General features: G+C 41.0%; 1 long non-coding RNA gene across 4 annotated transcripts in view; it reads right to left on the bottom strand.

Annotated features, from left to right (window-relative positions):
* Window positions 1-18,937, bottom strand: part of LOC140628789 (uncharacterized) — a 112,033-nt gene that overhangs the window by 73,792 nt on the left and 19,304 nt on the right. For all 4 annotated transcript variants that reach the window (XR_012026751.1, XR_012026750.1, XR_012026753.1 and 1 more), the window contains exon 4: window positions 11,450-11,530. This is a non-coding gene — a long non-coding RNA (uncharacterized lncRNA). The remainder of the gene's footprint in view (window positions 1-11,449; window positions 11,531-18,937) is intronic.

Here is an 18,937-nt window from a genome sequence, read left to right as displayed (position 1 = left end):
CCTTTGGCTCAGGGTGTGGGGTGTGATTCCGGGATCGAGTCTGGCATCAGGCTCCCTGTGAGACAGCCTGCTTCTCCCTCTGCCTGTGTCTCTCTGCCTCTCTCTCCGTCTCTCATGGATAAATTTTTAAAATTTTTTAGAATATAAATTAAAAGGAGAAAAAATCCTGTCATATGCTACAAAATGGGTGAATCATGGAGGGCATCATGCTAAATGAAATAAGCCAGTCACAAAAAGGCAAATACTGCAGGACTCCAGTTATACAAGGTATCCAAAGCAATTGAACTCCTAGAAACAGAAAGGAGAATGGTGGTGGCCAGGGGCTGGGGGTGGGAAGTGTGAAGGGGAGATGTTACTTAACGAATACAGTTTTACAAGATGAAAGTTTTATAAGATTAAAGAGTTCTATAGATCTGTGGCACAACCATATGAATATAGTTCACACTACTGTACCAGAGACCTTTAAAAATGGCTGAAATGGTAAATTTTGTGTTATGTGGGTTTTATTTTATTTTATCATAGTTTAAGAAACACACTCACTCCCTTCCCTCTATGTTTTGGATATTCTGCATTTCCAATTCAATAATTTTGACATTAAAAAGCAAAACAAATAATTCAGTGTTTTCTTATCGAAAATGAAAACCCTTCCAATTAACTGCTTTGAAGATCCAAGAAGAATTACAAAGTACTTGAAACCATTGCTTGTGACAAACTTTGTCACTTTAAGCATGCATGACATTTCCATAGCAGGAAGGATCCCCACATTCTTCTCGAATGGTATGTGTGGTATGCTGGATTGCCTTTTAAATCAAATGAGGCTGCTGAAATGTAGCCCTTTAGCAAAAGAAGAATATATCACAAGACAGTCTTAGAGACTGAACACTGTGGCTATTATCACAAAGGCAGCGAAATGAATAATTCATGCAGAGAGGGAGTGTACAAGTGTTTCGAACAACTGTGACTTCATGAATGGCTCCTGAACTGGCTCCCTCTCTACCAAAATTCTCTTTACTTTCTCATGACTCCAAACACCGATCCAGCATGCATTCCTCCAAAATGTAAAAGTTACTCTAAGGAAACAACACTTGAGAGAAGGACAGAAATAACTCTTAAATTAACAGAGCAAAAAAGGCAGGGTTAACTTTCACTGGTCCAGCCTTCCTTTCAGAAGGGGCTAACCTCAAAGAAAACTAGGCATCTTTGAAAGCTCATGATTTCACCTTTCTACTGTTAAGAATGATGACTTGAGGGACGGTCTCAAACTTCCAAGGCTATTCTTCTGTAAAGAAATGTAATGAGGGGAAGCTGGTTGGCCCAGCAGTTGAGGGTCTGCTGACTCCTGGGTCTCATGACTCAGGTCATGATCCCAGTCAGGGAATCAAGTCCCGCATCGGGCTCCCTGTGCCTGTGAGGAGCCTGTTTCTCCCTCAGTCTAGGTCTCTGCCTCTCTCCTGTCTCTCGTGAATAAATAAATAAAATCTTTTAAAAAAAATGTAATGAACATTTCCGTCTCTTGGGCCTTTGACATTAAGAAACAGGTACTTGGGCAGCCCAGGTGGCTCAGCGGTTTAGCGCCGCCTTCAGCCCAGGGTGTGATCCTGGACACCTGGGATCGAGTCCCTTGTCAGGCTCCCTGCATGGAGCCTGCTTCTCCCTCTCCCTGTGTCTCTGCTACACCCCCCCCCCCCCCCGCCATGTGTCTCTCATGAATGAATAAAAAAATCGTAAAGAAAAAAAAAAAAGAAACACTATATAACCACATTTCCCAGTAACTCAAGACTCCTTGGCTTTTGGGATCTAGGATTTTGAAGGACAGTTTCCTTTGAATTTCACCGCAGGTATTATTCAGGCACATGAAATTGCAAATGAGATAAATATATTTGCATAGTTTCCAGGTGATTTGCAGGCTCTTCCACAAAACTGCAGTGGATTTTTTTTTTAAAAAGGGAAAGCTCGGGATCCCTGGGTGGCGCAGTGGTTTGGCGCCTGCCTTTGGCCCAGGGCGCGATCCTGGAGACCCAGGATCGAATCCCACGTCGGGCTCCCGGTGCATGGAGCCTGCTTCTCCCTCTGCCTGTGTCTCTGCCTCTCTCTCTCTCTCACTGTGTGCCTATCATAATTAAAAATTAAAAAAAAAAAAAAGGGAAAGCTCGTTTCAGAAACCCATTTGGGCATGCCAGTTTTTCTTACTTCAGCCCCATCTGAATGAACTCACATATGGTGTCACTGCTACCAACCCAGAGCACTGGCCTGGAGGTACAGATCAAAAAGCAGAGAGAATCAATCTGTGAGACTTTATCCTGGGAAAAGCTCTCCATGAACATACCAGCCTAGGAGAGGCCAAAGTAGGCATGTACATGCTGGTGATGGTCTGAGTAATGAATAAAGCAAAGATGCCAGTGCAAAGAGTCATCAGTTTAAGCAATAATCTGTGGCCCCAAGCTGAAATTGGCAAACCCTATAAATTCCTCAAATTCACATGCTGTTGAGCAGACAGGTGCTTAAACTATGATGTTGGCAAGGCCTGATTCTGCCCTTTCCATCCCTCATTGTCCATCATTCCCAAATCTAGCCACAGGAAATGCTAATAAATGCTTTATTTTTTTTTAAATAAATGCTTTATATTAGCTTTATATTAGCTACATGGTATTCGTTCAAGGGAGTTTTTAAGATCTTAAAACTGTCCATGTTTTAATAGAAAGCACTAAAGATCTCTGAGACACCAAAAAGAAAGCCTTAACTAGAGCACTGGAGGTTCCTAGAAGCCAGAGATGACTTCTCCCAATGGCTAAAGCCTGCCCCTTCCTTCCTTGTGGACAGCACCAGGCTCAACATCAACCCTGATGCACCATGTATGAACTACTTCTCTCTGATATAGCACAAAGGCCCCACGTGAGCATCATCCCCCTCTCAAATTGGGCAGGGTGGGCTGCACGCATGGCCATGAGAATGGGCATTTGGAATCCTCAGCCCAGGGTTCAAACTTAGCACAAAAAAGCAGACAGCAGGACCTCCTCAAACCAGTCCTGTCTTCTTTAGATAAGGATCTAAAGAAAGAAACACAAGAGACTCATTTAACAACTGTTAGAACTAGCTGGCCCCTCTGGCTTTCTAGTGACCCAATACCAACACAGGGCATCCCTCTAAACAGTTCCAGAATTAGAACCAGCATCTCTACCTAGAAGCTGCAAAGAGAGAACAGAGCTTTGATTGAGTATCCTTTGGGATATTATTTAGATCTACGTGGTCTGAAAGAGGCACACTGTGTACATTAAAACCAAATGGTAGAATTAGGGACAATTCCTGCCATTAACAGCCAACATTCCCTATGTGTGTAGGGGGGAGGTGGGGGGAGTCATGAGTCAAAAGGGGTATGTGTGTAAAGGTAGTAACAGTTGTCCCTTATTGCATAAATAATACAAGTAACCCCAGGCTTTAGTATTCTCACATATAATTTGGAGAATTCACAGGTTCTCTAGAGGGATGACTTGGGGCTTATAGATCAAACCCCTAAGCCTAATTCTGAATTGTGGTAACCCACCATGCCTAATCTCTTCCCTCCCCACCTGCCTAGCAGAAAGCCAAATCCCACAATGAAACAAAGGGAAAAGCAGCAAATACAAAAGGAGGACAAGGAGTATCATGGTCAGTCTTAAACCACGCAGGGGAAGTACAGACATTTCAAAAATAAATACATAGAGGAAAAGAGAAAGGAGAGGATAACAGAACAGGAAGAGGGCACACTATGGCAGAGACTTCATACAGCACAGAGGATATGCACATGGGGATCCAAGGGACCTTCTCAACCCAACAGAAGCCAAGAGTTACGCAGTTTTATGGTCAATCCAATGGTACCATCTACCCTTTCTCATATGCTGCCATGTGCGAAAGTGCTTTGTAAATTGTAAACCAAGGTCAGCATGAGAGGAGTTTGACTTTTAGGATTTCTCTCTGTCCTCAGTGCCAACTCCCCTAAGAATAGGTCTGAGGCTGATTAAAAGTCCTGAAAGAATATGCTACATAATCACTCTCTTGTATCTATCTCCCAACCCCCTTTCCACTCTGTCACATTTGCCTGGCAAAATCCAATTCCTCCTTAAATCCAGTTATTTGCCTACACCCTGCCTGTGCCCACTCAGTCAACAGCAATGAAAGAAAAATACACCCACACCAACTATTCATTTTAATAATGGCCACCAACCTCAAGTGGGCCCTGAGTGCTGCCTGATTGATAATCATGATACATTTTGCTGGTCCAATTACTCTAATATTCTCCCTAATGACTATTTCATCCCCTTTGCTCTCTCCTCAAATCTCCAACGCCTCTCATCCTCACTCTCAGCTTGACGGCTCACTAGCCTACTTCCCTGCAACACCACAGACTGTCATAACCAACTTTCCACAAGCCCCCACCATTACCTAAGTCCTCTTTATCTACATCTACTTAGCCTATCTACTCAGGATAGGCTAAGCTCATGCTCTAAGAACAACAACTTAAAGCAACAGGATGCTAGATGTCCATAATGGTCAGCTAGGGGCTCCACTCTTTGTTGTCCCTTCTCAGGGATGTAGGCTGATGAGCAACCAGCCTTTGGAACAGTGCTGGGGGCCATGCACTGGGGAAAATAACTTTTCAGGATGTTCACACTGACAATTAAATGCCTACGCACAGAAATGACGTGTGTCGCTTAAAACAACTCACCAGTCATAAGCAGTTACATGACCCCACCATGACTTACACAGCCAGCAAACAAAATCCTGCCATGTGTCAGTCAAGAAGGTAGAGAGTGAAACACATTTGACATGTAGAGAGTGAAACACATTTGACATTGGTGCTAATGACCTCCTATGAATTTGCTAAACTCCTAAGTAAGATCAGCCCCCTTGGGTATTAGATCCTTCTTGCCTCATCAAAGACAACAGTTCTGTAACTGTCCCCAGTTTCTCATTTCATAAATGTTTCTCCCTCTACTGGATCATTCTTACCAGTATATGAAACATTACAATTACTTGGTTTCTCCTATCTCAAAAACAAAAATGAAAACCTTGACCTCATACCTGCCCCCTTCCAGTGACAGCACCACTTCTGTTCCCATACTCGCTAATTCCCCTCCCCCCACCACTCTATTAAAAAATGTCCCCTCTGTGCTATCCCTTCACCAAAAGGGTGCTCGCATATCAAGATCTACCATGACCTCACATCGCTACAGCCAACGGTAAATTTTCCATCCTTATCTTACCTAAACTAGCAGCTGCATTGAACACAACACTCCTCTTGGGATACTTTTCATATTTGACTCCCAGGACACTCAGTTTTCTTGGTTCTTCTACTTTCCTGGCCACAGCTATTCAGTCTTTCTTGGTTCCTTCTGTGTGCCTTTAACCATCAACAATAGGGTGTCCCAGGGCTCAGTGTTCAGCTGGCTCCTATTCTCTTCTACAGCTCCCTCCCTTGGTGGTCTCATGTGAGCTCACAATTCTGTATGCCATCTATACACTGATGGCTCCCAACTGTCTAGCTTCTGCCTAGATGCTTTTAAACTAAGAGATCCTCAGCTATCCAAGTGAGTATGCAATAATGCCACATGGATACTGTCTAAGTCCGTTCAGGCTGCTGTAACACAAACACCATAAACTGGATGGCTTATAAACACAAACATTTATTTCTCACAGATCTGGAAGCTAAGAAGTCCAAGATCGTGGTGCTGGCAGATTCAGTGTCTGGTGCAGGCCCACTTCCTGACAGCCATCTTTTTGCTGTAGCCTCATAGGGCAGAACACAGGCAAGGGATCTCTCTGCAGTCTCTCTTTTTTTTTTTTAACTTTTTTTTTAAATTTTTTTATTTATTTATGATAGTCACAGAGAGAGAGAGAGAGAGAGAGAGAGAGAGAGAGAGAGGCAGAGACACAGGCAGAGGGAGAAGCAGGCTCCATGCACCGGGAGCCTGATGTGGGATTCGATCCCGGGTCTCCAGGATCGCGCCCTGGGCCAAAGACAGGCACTAAACCGCTGCGCCACCCAGGGATCCCTCTGCAGTCTCTTTTATAAGAGCACTGATCCCATTCATGAGGGCAAAGCCTTCATAACCTGAACACCTCCCAAAGGTTCTACCTCCTAATAGCATCATCACTTTGGGGTTAGGATTTTGACACATGGGGGCACCTGGCTAGCTCGGTCAGTAGAGCATGCCACTCTTGATCTCAAGGTTGTTGAGTCTAAGCCCAAAACTGGGTATGGAGATTACTCAAATTTTTTTTAAAAAAGGACTTTAACATGAATGGGGGTGTGTGTGTGACACAAGCAGTCTATAGCAGATGTCTAATTTTAAGAATTTTGTTAAGAAATGGATAGCTAGAGGGGCACCTGGGTGGCTCAGTTTGTTAAGCATCTGCCTTCGGCTCAGGTCATGATCCCAGGGTCCTGGAATAGAGCCCCATATAGGGCTCCCTGCCTAGCAGGGGGGGTCTGCTTCTACCTCTCCTTCAGCCTGCCCCTCCTGCTGTTTGTGCTCTCTCTCTCAAATAAATAAATAAAATCTTTAAAAAAAGAAACGGATAGCTTGAATATGAGTATCATCTAATCTGTCTTTTGGATGTGAAGACTGCCAGGCTCCCAGAAATAAACTAAGTCCCCAATGGTCAGAAAGAGGAAGAATTCTGGTCACCTGATGCTCTTTTTTTTTTAAGATTTTATTTATTTACTCATGAGAGAGACAGGGGGTGGGGGGGGGGTGGGCAGAGACACAGGCAGAGGGAGAAGCAGGCTCCATGCAGGGAGCCCGATGTGGGACTCAATCCCGGGTCCCCAGGATCACACCCTGGGCTGAAGGCAGACACTTTAACTGCTAAGCCACCCAGGGATCCCACCTGACGTTCTTCTAGCCACCTCTCCACCTCCACTAAAAGAATACTTCTGCCTGGGCATCATAATGGTAAAGATAAAGAGGAGGGACAGATAACAAACAGTAAATCAAAACAGCAACCAAAAAATAAAACAGTAACAAGCTTAAGGATGTTTCTAGTAAAAAATGGAAAACACCTAGAGTAACAAAGGAGCAATCCATAAAACCTTAACAGACTCTTAAACTTGACCCACCGACTTTGTGGAGATCTCAGGTAACTCTAATATGGAGTCAACTTCATTCTCAAAGACATTCCATCCACAGACTGCATACCAGAAAGGGATTTTAACTGAACAGGTACTTTGGTCTCTGGAGCTGGTCAATTGGTGAGAAGGCTTGAGAGAGAACATTTGCAGCATTGCTAGGAGTAAGGCTTGCCAAATGATCACCTCCCTCCTGACATGTACAATTTCACTTTGGCTTCACCTTTTTTACTTCCCAGCAACATGACAAGGTTAGTTTCACAAGAAGCCCATTTCTTTCAAATCCAAATGGACAACTTATTAAGGATTTGAAAGGCACTAGCGACAAAAAGTAAAAGCTTGGTTACCATGCCTGAGCAAAGGTCACCTGGAGTGCTATCACATAACCCAGATCATTTTCTTAAGGTGCCAAGTCCTCATGTCCATACAAGTTACAATGCTGTAGCACAGACACCTACATAGGCATTTTATCGTGCCAAATGTAACTCTATCTGAAAAAATTAAGTCACAACGTTAAACTCAATGTACTTAACTGTTCTTATTGTGTTTCCCTGTATGAAAGATACAATAGGGACGCCTGGGTGGCTCAGCAGCTGAGCATCTGCCTTCGGCTCAGGACGTGATCCCAGAGTCCCGGGATCGAGTCCCGCATCAGGCTCTCTGCATGGAGCCTGCTTCTGCCTCTGCCTGTGTCTGTGCCTCTCTCTGTGTGTCTCTCATGAATAAATAAATAAAATCTTAAAGAAAAAGAAAAGAAAGGGATCCCTGGGTGGCGCAGCGGTTTGGCGCCTGCCTTTGGCCCAGGGCGCGATCCTGGAGACCCGGGATCGAATCCCACATCGGGCTCCCGGTGCATGGAGCCTGCTTCTCCCTCTGCCTGTGTCTCTGCCGCGCTCTCTCTCTCTCTGTGACTATCATAAATAAATAAAAAATTTAAAAAAAAAAAAAAAGAAAAGAAAGATGCAATAATTGGACTAGATCACTTTTAATAATGCCCCCCTCAGATAATTCTTACGCAGGAGGAGCACAAGCCACACATACGGAAAAACAATGGCTAAGACAGTGCCTTGGATGTTCTTCTAATGGTCTGGGACTGTAAAGCAGTTTAAAAAGGAGGCAAAACACAGGAAGCCAACTCTGACCATAACGAGTATTAAACTAGGGGTATGACAAGTTATTAATACCATTAATGTGTATTACCTCTATGTATAAAGAATGCACATAAAACCTACAGAATGAAGACTAAAAAGCAAATGAATACTAAAAATTATTAGCAACATTTACTTTCAGTAACAATGGACCAGGTAGTTGGGGCCAATACACCCACTGAAAACAGCTGAGCAAAGGGGAAGAAAATATCTTAAAAAGGTACAAAAGAGCTATTCAAATTGTGGGTAACCACTGAGTACCAAGTCTAAAGGTGGGTGGGAGGACATACATGGGGCTGTTTTGCTCATTGCTCAGATACAATTGCATTTGGCATGATGAAATGTATAAACCCCTAAGTAGAAGTCTGTCTTTGCTACGGGATTGTAACTTGCGTGGAAATACGGACTTGGCACCTTATGAAAATGATACGGGTTATGTGTGCTAGCACTCCAGGTGATCTTTGCTTAGGCATGGTAACCAACCTTTTACTTTTTTGTCACCATCGCCTTTCAAATTCTTAATAAGTTGTCCATTTGGATATGAAAGAAATGGGCTTCTTGCCGTGAAACTAACCTTGTCATGTTGCTGGGAAGTAAAAGATGAAACAAAAGTGAAAACACGACTGTATTTGCTGATACTCTTGGAAAATGAGAGGATGAAGGTTATTTCTGATGGCCTCTCGAGGAGAAAAAACAGAAGTCAGGGCCCAATAAGAATAGACTATCTCATCTGGGGATTAAAAAAAAAGCAGACTGAACAGAAAGTAACTAGCCCTCATAGGGACTTACAGCCAGGCTTTAAGTCATCTGGGTGGCTCAGATGACTTAGATTAATAAGAGGATTCCAGAAAGCTAGTACCTTCAGGCATCTGACAGCAGAAAACAAAAACATTCTCTAGGGGCATAAGGTATCTTAGATTTTCAAACACAATATCCAGATATAATCAAATGTAACCGTTCATGCAAGAAGAAAAGAAATCACAAGCAAGAAAAAACAGAAACAAGACACAACAGAAAAAAAGACTCCAAATATTAGAACTGTCAGAATTGGACTGTAAAATAACTACTCCTGACATATTCAAGGGGCTAAGAGCCAAACTTAAAAATTTCATTAGGGTTGGGACGCCTAGCTGACTCAGACCAAAGAGCATGCAACTCTTGTTCAGAGTTTTGAGTTCAAGCCCCATGTTGGGTATAGAGATATATATAAAATTTTTATAAAAAATAAAATATTGAAAAACAATATATCAGTAGGGAACTAGAAATTATTCTTTTTAATGACATAGGTGTGAGAAAAAGAAGAAAATATCAGTTCTACATGTGAAAATCAATCTTTAAATTAGGAGCTCAACGGATTAAGAAAGACTTAGTGAGCTCTGAAAGGTAAGTTGGGTGGATAAAAGCATTCAAAACAAATTACAGAGAGGCATAACGATGGACTAAAGTGCCAGAGTAAAGGGTATGGTAGTTTCTAAAGATAGGACACAACAAGCCATGCTTCCCGGTATTCATGAATTTGTGCTGTCCCCTCCCAAATTAAAGCTTAGTCAATTTTCAAGTTCTGGTTAACTTTAACTAAAGGAACGGAGTCAAAGCGATACCAGAGTCAAAGTGATACCGTACCAGTTCTGGGCTTATTTCTCAAGAAAGCCTGACCACTTCGATTTTTCCAGAAGCTCCAGAAGCTCTTTTAGGAGCCTAGAGTCACCATGTAAGAAGCCTAACTGTCTTGCTGGAGAGACTGCCTGGAGAGGCCATGACTAGAGGCCTAGTCCTAAGATTTCCTGTCACCTCTATCGAGATCGACCTTCCAGTTGTCCCTATCCAAGGCACCAGATATGTCAGTGAGGGCATTTTCAATGTTTGAGCTGCATATGCCTTCTGTCTGCAGTCTCATGACAGATCCCAAGCAAAAGCAGAATTATCCAACTGAGCCCTAATCTACCAACAGAATTTTGAATAGTGAAATGGTTGCTGTTCCAAGCCACTAATTATTAGGGACTTGTGTGCAAGAACAGGTAACTGAAACAAATATTTTACTGGAGATAGAAGAATGAGAAAATGGACTAGGAACAATCTAGAAAGAGAACAGTCGAGAACTTTCCAAAATTCACTCAAGATTCCACTCTCAGATTCCAGAAGCTCTAATAAACCCAAAAAGGGTAAATGAAAAGCTTTGACACAACATAGTAAAAACGCAGAAAATTAAAGATGCAGATAAAATTTTAAAAGTAACCAACTAGAAAAAAATAAAAATAAAAAATAAAAGTAACCAGAGGAAAAAGACAAATTATATCCAAAGCAACAATAATAAGGGGTGCCTGGCTGGCTCAGTCAACGGAGCCTGCAACCTTTGATCTTGGGATTGTGAGTTCATACCCCACATTTGGTGTAGAACTTATTTATAAGTAAAATCCTTAGGGATGCCTGAGGGATGCCTGGGTGACTTCAGTTCAGGTCATGACCTCAGGGCTTCCTGCTGGGGTAGAGGGGGTCTACTTGTCCTCCCCTTCTCTGTCCCTCACCCCTGCTCATGAGCGTACTCTCTCTCTCTCAAATAAATAAAATATTTTTTAAAAAACTAAAATCTTTAAAAAGGAGGGGACAATAATTAGACTGATGACTGTCCACAAAAAAATTTACTGGGGGCACCTGGGTAGCTCAGTGGTTGAGCCTTTGGCTCAGGTCATGATCCTGGGGTCCTGGGATCAAGTCCCACTCAGGGCTCCCTGCAGGGAGACTGCTTCTCCCTCTGCCTGTATCTCTGCCTCAATCTCTGTTTCACATGAATAAATAAATAAAATCTTTTTAAAAAATTACTGAAGTTGGAAGGCAATAGAATGATATCTTCAAAGAGCTAAAAGGAACTATTTGCCAACTGGGAATCCTATAAGCAATGAACACACCGCTCAAGAATGAAGGGGAGAAAAATACTTTCAGAATAACAAAAACTGAAAAAAAAATCATCACTAGCAGAACTACATTAAAGGAAATAGAAATGATGTTTTGTCAAGCAGAACAATTAAAACAACTCCAATTTATTTGAAAATTAAATAATATCGAAGTAACTCAAAGGTCAAAGAAAAAAAGTAAAAATTCAACAATATTTCAAACTGTATAACAAATTTACATTTTCAAATTTATAGATTAAAGCCTAAACTACTTAAAATAAGAAATATGTATTTTAGAGGGGTACCTGGATGGCTTAGTCGGTAGAGCATGTAACACTCTTGATCTCGAGGTCATGAGTTCAAGCCCATCCTGGGTGTAAAGCTTACTTAAGAAAAGGAAAGAAAGGGAATAAATATAATATATATGTTATTTTCTAAGAACAGCGAAAAGTTACAAAGCTAAGTATGCATCTCAAAGCATTAAGACCTAACTAGGGAAGCCCGGGTGGCTCAGCGGTTTGGCGATGCCTGCAGCCCAGGGTGTGATCCTGGAGACCTGGGATCGAGTACCATGTCGGGCTCCCTGCATGGAGCCTGCTTCTCCCCTCTGCCTGTGTCTGTGCCTCTGTCTCTGTGTCTCTCATGAATAAATAAATAAAATCTTAAAAAAAAAAAGACCAAAACTAAACCAAAGAAAGCACAAAGAAGGAAATCCTAATGAGAGCAGAAATTCAATGGAAAACCAAGCATAAAATAGTGACAATAGGCAAAAGTGTGAATTGGCCCTTTGAGAATATTAATAAACATGCTAAACCTCTGAATGAAAACCGATGATTAAAACAGAGAAAAAAGACGTAACTGCAGATAGTGAAGATGATTAGATAGCATATTTCAATCAACTTTATCCCAAAAAGTTTAAAATTTTGGACAACTTGGGAAAAATTCTCAAAAAATACAACTTACTGAAAGAATCACAAGAAATGTAAAACCTAAACAGTCCTTTAAGAAGCCGAATCAGTAATTAAAAACTTTCCTACAGTAAAAAAAATAATAATAGGGGATCCCTGGGTGGCGCAGCGGTTTGGCGCCTGCCTTTGGCCCAGGGCGTGATCCTGGAGACCCGGGATCGAGTCCCACGTCGGGCTCCCGGTGCATGGAGCCTGCTTCTTCCTCTCCCTCTGCCTGTGTCTCTGCCTCTCTCTCTATATGTGACTTTCATAAATAAATAAATAAATAAAATTAAAAATAATAATAATAATAAACTGCATATCTAGATGGCTTCACCATCAAGTTCTACCAAAAATTTAAGAAAGCACTAACACTTAACACAAGATTTAAGGCTAAATTATACAAACCTTTCCAGAGAACAGCAGCAAAGGGCACGTTCCACAGCTTGGAGTTTAGATTGAGCCAAGTACAAAAACACAACTAGAGCTATGCAAGAGCTGAAAATTATAGGCCAGTCTCATTCCTGATCACAGATTTAAAAATCTTAAAGAAAATATCAGGCACATCAAATCCACAGTATTTCAAAAGGACCATATACCTATTCAAATTGAATTTAAATCTGGACTCCACCCTTCATTTCTCTTCAAAGTCAGTCAATATAATTGGCCATATTAACAGAGTAAAAGAAAAAAAATCAGATTCTCATCTTGATACAGAAAAAGTGACATCTATTGATTAAAAAAGTAACTTGAGCAACAGAAGGAAAATTCATCCTCTAAAAGAAGATACATGCCAAAACCTATAAGAAACATAGTACTTACAGGTAAAATCTCAAAAGCATTCCCTTTTAAAAAGGGGAATGAGAGAAGACATCTACCATCATTTCTTCTACTCAACAGTGTGCTAGAAGTCTTGGCCATGACAGTAAAGCAATAAAAAGATATAAGGGTTAAAAAGGAAGAAAAACGTAGTAGTATTATTGACAGATGAGAAGACTATGTTCATAGGAAAAAAAAAAAATCAAAGGCCTCACTATATTACTACACTTTTAAAGGGCTTTTGTTAGCAAGATTATGGACTATAACATCAAAGCTCAAAAAAATTTTGTTTCGTTTTTTATATACTAGCAATTGTTAGAAATAAAGTTCTGATAAATATGCCATTTTCATCACATAAAAATCTATTAAGTACATGGAAATAAATCTAACAAATTATGTACACGATCACTATGCAGAAAATGGTATCACTAAATCTGTTGAGCAAATAAAGGCAGATGCAACATACATGCTATATTAATCTATTCACATAAAGCTTAGAAATCAGCAAAACTACATAATTTAGAGATAAATATTTAGATAGTAAAATTAAAAAGCAAAACAAGGGGGGGATTTTCATAAAATTAGGATATCTCTGGGAGAAAGGGCAAACGACTAGAGGGAAAAGAAGGCTTCCAGGTTCCATTTCTTGGCCTCAGTGGTGGTTTAGATGGGTGCTTGTTTATAGTATCTCTTTCAGCTGCACAGTTTCTACCACATATCTGCAAGTATACTGTATTTCATACACAGGCCTATATACATTAAAGGTTTTAAAAAAAATCCCCAAAGAACCAACTACCAAACAGAGGGGAAGTGGAGATCCATATGGTAAATGGCTCTTTGAGACATAAGGATAAACTAATTTGGAACAATTCACTTTGAAGAAACACAATGAAACGTCTTTATTAAAAAAAACAAAAACAAAAAACAGAGGACTAACAGGAAGGAAGCCAGTCTCCCTACCAGGGCAGCCAAAAGCACGGTTTTAGAGTCAGAAAAGTTAAGTCTCAATCTTAGTTCTACCACACTCTAGCACTGCAGTCTTGGGAAGGTTTGGTGTTTTTTTTTGTTTTTTGTTTAGCAAAGTCTAGTTTTCTGTACTGCAAAATAAGGATTCCACTTAACTCAGAAGGATTAGAGAGAATATATCTGCAGTGTCTTGTCACGTAACAGATCAGTAATGAAAACCGCTTTAACTAGAAGATGAGTGCCTCCCCATTACTAGTTAAGTTTACAGTCTTGAACTGACCCGTAAAGTTCTGACCAAAGGCATTATCAGTCATTCGGTTAATAAAAATCGATCATCAGGAACTACCTCACTTGAAATCATTACTAGATGACAAGTTTTACAGAATTCTCAATAAATTACATTTAATACATTCAATAAATATAGTTTTAGTAGGCTGCTCCAACAGTTCCTTTCTGAAAAGAATTATAAGAACCCTTTTTACATGTGTTTGTTATATGACCACAGTATAACCTGTACATAAAAAAAAGAAGAGTCTTCACAGTATGAAAGCTTTAAGGACATAGATGTCACACAGCACTAATGAGTATTTATCCACATTAGTCCAAAAGTATTCAGATCCACAGGTATTCACCATAGCAGCGCGAGCTGATCATAAGCGCTCAGCCCATCTCATTCGTATGCACGCCATAGCACAAAGAACCAAGGCCATGGAAGATCCATTCAACCAGTGAGAAACAAAGTAGTAACAGGAAAAAAGAATGCATCTAAGAGACAAACAGATCTGCTCACAAATCCAGGCTCTGCCACTTCCTAATTAAATTCTCTTTAAGCCTCGGTGTCCAGAGTTGTCCCAATGAAATAAAACCAATCTCAAAGGACTGTTGAACAGAAATTCCTCACTGCAGAACTGGGGGGGGGGGGGGCATCATTCTGCGGAGTAAAGCTACCTCTTAACTCAGATATTCCACCCCATCAGATTGTGCCTGCTTTTTCACACAGGTGTTTCTTTGTTAAGTATCTCAAAGAAGTGGACTAATACAGCCATTAATTAGACATCAGTACAAAATTAAAATCCCAGCACAAGGAATTAAAATCCCAGAAATTCAGAGCTGCAGAGAGCGAGCCCGGAGACCACGGGATGCTCTAGACATAAGCTGGTGCCATCTACCTGGGCTTACGTTTTTTACATAGAGGATCAGTACAATGTGGTTAATTGTTAAGGATTTGTTAAAGGTCTAGAAGAGTAATTCTCAACCTCGGCTAAACATTACAGCCACGTGAGTAGTTTAAACACACATGCACACGTTCCACCTTCAATCAGAAATGAACCAGAAATTTGAGGTATAACATGGGTGTTAATCATTTTGTAAACCTTCTCCTGGCGATTCTAATGAACAGCAAGGGTTGAGACCACCAAAGCAGAAGAAAAGACAGCAAAGAAACCTGTCAGTACTTCACAGTCAAAAAAATTGCCTTAATAATTATATGGCCCTTTTTCTATCCCACTAAAAATGAGTCAGATAAAGAGCAACCCAAGAGATCCAGGCTGTATTTAAACAATTACACAATCAGGGGACCTGGGTGGTACAGCCAGTTAAGCATCTGACTCTTGGTTTTGGCTCAAGTTGTGATGGAGCCCTGCATTAGGCTCCACACTCAGCATTGAGTCAGCTTGGGATTCTCTCTCCCTCTGCCCCTCCTATTTGTGTTCTTTCTCTCAAATCAATCATTTTCACACTCAAGAGTCCTTTGATATAATGTAATTAAAGGAGACATACAATGAGCTTCTCTGGAACACTACTCATACAAAGAGCACATTTTGGTATTGTCATGTTAAGAAAAAATGGAACGCTACTGCTTTTGCCCAGGGCTTTGCACTTTCTCTTGTGATTTTATCCATGCTAAACAGTGCATTAGAAAGTCACTCCAAGCATAACATTTTTAGTTATCCCATATCAAAATGAAAAGTGTTAACAGTGGCTATCAGAAACATGACTTTTGTTTTTCTGTACTGTCCACTCTGTACAACGTGTATTTCTACCCATGTTCCAGAGATTCTTGGTTTATTTTCTAAATTTCTCCTATAGAAATAAGTCGTTACTATAGTAATATTTACCCACCCTGATATCCTTTCCCATTTGCTTATTCTAGGGCTTTTGCACATAGCAACCACACAAATCTCTGCTGCAAGCTGCTCATAGCACTCAGATCCCTGGCAACATTCAGAAATGAATATATCTTTAAACTATGGGAACACTTAGCTGAATACCATAGTTTCAAATGTCTCTAAAGTGCTTTTTGTGCAGAACCCATCCCAGATTTGTCAATTCTTACTATAAGTAACACATTTCTCTTTATCTTCATGCAGGTGGATGAGTCAAAAACTATAGCAGAATAAGCTGGCACAGGAGTCTGCTCGTTATTAATGTATTTTGGAGTTGAAGACATTTACTCCTGGCATGTACAGCTAACGAGTGATTATTTAGTATACATGTATTTTTCTCCCCTGACAAAAGTTGCAAATAAACGGTATCTTTATGCTGATTGAGAATGGTCCTACTCTTTAGATAAGAACTTAGCAGTTACTATGGTAGCTGTTTGAATCGACAGAATATTAGTGGACTGCTACCTACGCTTTGTCAACATATTTTCCCTAGAAATAACTTATGTGGAAAGACAGTGGATGTGATTCTTTCCATAAAAGTTCCCATTCATGAACTCATAAAGGAGTAATAGATTAACACCTACCTGAGTAAAATTATCACAGGAGGGAGTTCAGTTACAGAAAGGGCCATGAAGAGCACAATCACAGCCTCTTAACTTTCGGTAACAAGGCTTTGCAGAAAGAATAATTAGTTATAGACGTATGTGTGCACACACTCAAAATACGTGGAGATATAAGTAGATATAAATGTGTGTATTTGTATACATAGAACTTTAAAATACATAGAATTGGGATCCCTGGGTGGCGCAGCGGCTTAGCGCCTGCCTTTGGCCTGGGGCACGATCCTGGAGACCCGGGATCGAATCCCACGTCGGGCTCCCTGTGCATGGAGCCTGCTTCTCCCTCTGCCTGTGTCTCTGCCTCTCTCTCTCTCTCTGTGTGACTATCATAAATAAAAATTTTAAAAATAAATAAATAAATAAAAATAAAATACATAAAATTTTACAATACATACAACCATACGGAACAAAGTAAAGTGTGGATAATACTGAATTAGCTAAAATCAAGATGGAGGACAGCCCTGGTGGCTTAGCGCTTTAGCGCCGCCTGCAGCCCAGGGCATGATCCTGGAGACCCAGGATCGAATCCCACCGTCAGGCTCCCTGCATGGAGCCTGCCTCTCCTTCTGCCTGTGTCTCTGCCTCTCTCTCTCTCTCTCTCTCTCTCTCTCTCTGTGTGTCTCTATGAATAAATAAATAAAATCTTAAAAAAAAAATAAAATCAAGATCGAAGCCACCAAAGACCCTAAGGAGTAACGTCTTCATTCTTTTTTGAATTTTATTAAAATTAATTAATAAAAAAATTAATTAATAATTAATGCGGAAGAGAGGCAGAGGGAAAAGCAGGCTCCATGCAGGGAGCCCGACGTGGGACTGGATCCCGGGTCTCCAGGGTCACGCTCTGGGCTGTAGGCAGCGCTAAACCGCTGAGCCACCAGGGCTGCCCTTCATTCTCTTCTTAATGTTTACTCTAAGCCCATTTATAGTAGGAGGGAAAAGGGTTGAAAAAAAATCACAATAGGGGAGTTTTTCCAAATAGTATCCACCAGCAGGTTGTCTCAGCCTAATGATTCGTGGTCTCTTGGGTGTATGATGGGGGCCTATTACTCTGAGCTGGGTTTGCGATGAGTCACACAATGGCTGACTCACTTTCCTCCATGACTAACCAGTGCAGGCGTTTGTCGGTGAAGGACCCACAGCCCACCACAAGGCGGCACCCCAGGGAAGGAAGAGCCTAAAGTTAGTGGGTTCCAAGAGAAAAAGATTCTTTGGGCTGCAGGAAGGAAATAGCATATAGCCACAAAATATAGCATCAAAATGTCAGCATCTGATGACAAAATTATCTTCAGTATGTTGCAAAGGACTGGTTGAAAGACTTAAAAAAAAAAAAAAAAAGAGGTCCAAAAAGTTACAAAGTGAATTTAACCTGTGGTCAGGCCCCTAATACTAACATACAATTTGGAAGAAGAAAAAGAAAAATATATTAAATGTTAGACTGATTTCCCATTTTCTATTTAAAGGGGGGGGGAATCAAGATTCTTCAGACAAGAATTTCACACTTGGACAAAAAGCTATCCTAGAATACCTGGGTGACTCGGTGGTTGAGTGACTGCCTTGGGCTCAGGTCATGATCCCAGGGTCCAGGGATGGAGCCCCACATTGGGCTCCCTTCTCAGTAGGGAGCCTGCTTCACTCTTTCTTGCTCCCTCTACTTGTGCTTTGTTCTCTCTCTCAAATAAGTAAAATCATTTTTAAAAAGAGAACATTTTTCTTTTAAAACAGCATTTCTAGGGCATGAAACTTACTTAAGATTCTCCCTCTCCCTCTGCCCCTACCATCTTCCCTCTCTAAAAAGAAATAAATATAAATAACACAGCATTTCTTTTTTTTTTTTAAGATTTTATTTATTTATTCATGAGAGACACAGAGAGAGGCAGAGACATAGGGAGAGGGAGAAGCAGGCTCCTCGCTGGGAGCCTGATGTGGGACACGATCCCGGAACTCCAGGATCACGCCAAGTCGAAGGCAGATACTCAACCGCTGAGCCACCCAGGCGTCCCTAAAACAGCTTTTCTAAGGATGATCTAGATCAGTCCTGTTCAGAGTTTAATGTATATACCAATCCCTTAGGGATTGTGTTGAACTACAGAATCCAATTCAATAGGCCAGAGGTAGGGCCCAAGATGCCCCAATTCTAACAAGCTCTCACCTTGGAAATGTCAATTTCAATTGGCTTAGGAAATAGGGTCAGTAATTTTACATTAGCTCCTCAGTGACTGTGCACTTTTTAAAGGGACCTGGGGAGATATAATCCAAAAACTAGGCCCATTTTTCCC

Source organism: Canis lupus, chromosome X, assembly GCF_048164855.1.
Source record: "Canis lupus baileyi chromosome X, mCanLup2.hap1, whole genome shotgun sequence".
Taxonomy (NCBI): Eukaryota; Metazoa; Chordata; class Mammalia; order Carnivora; family Canidae; genus Canis; species Canis lupus.
Note: the sequence above shows the minus strand (reverse complement) of the source record. Positions and strands in the feature narration are given on the sequence as shown.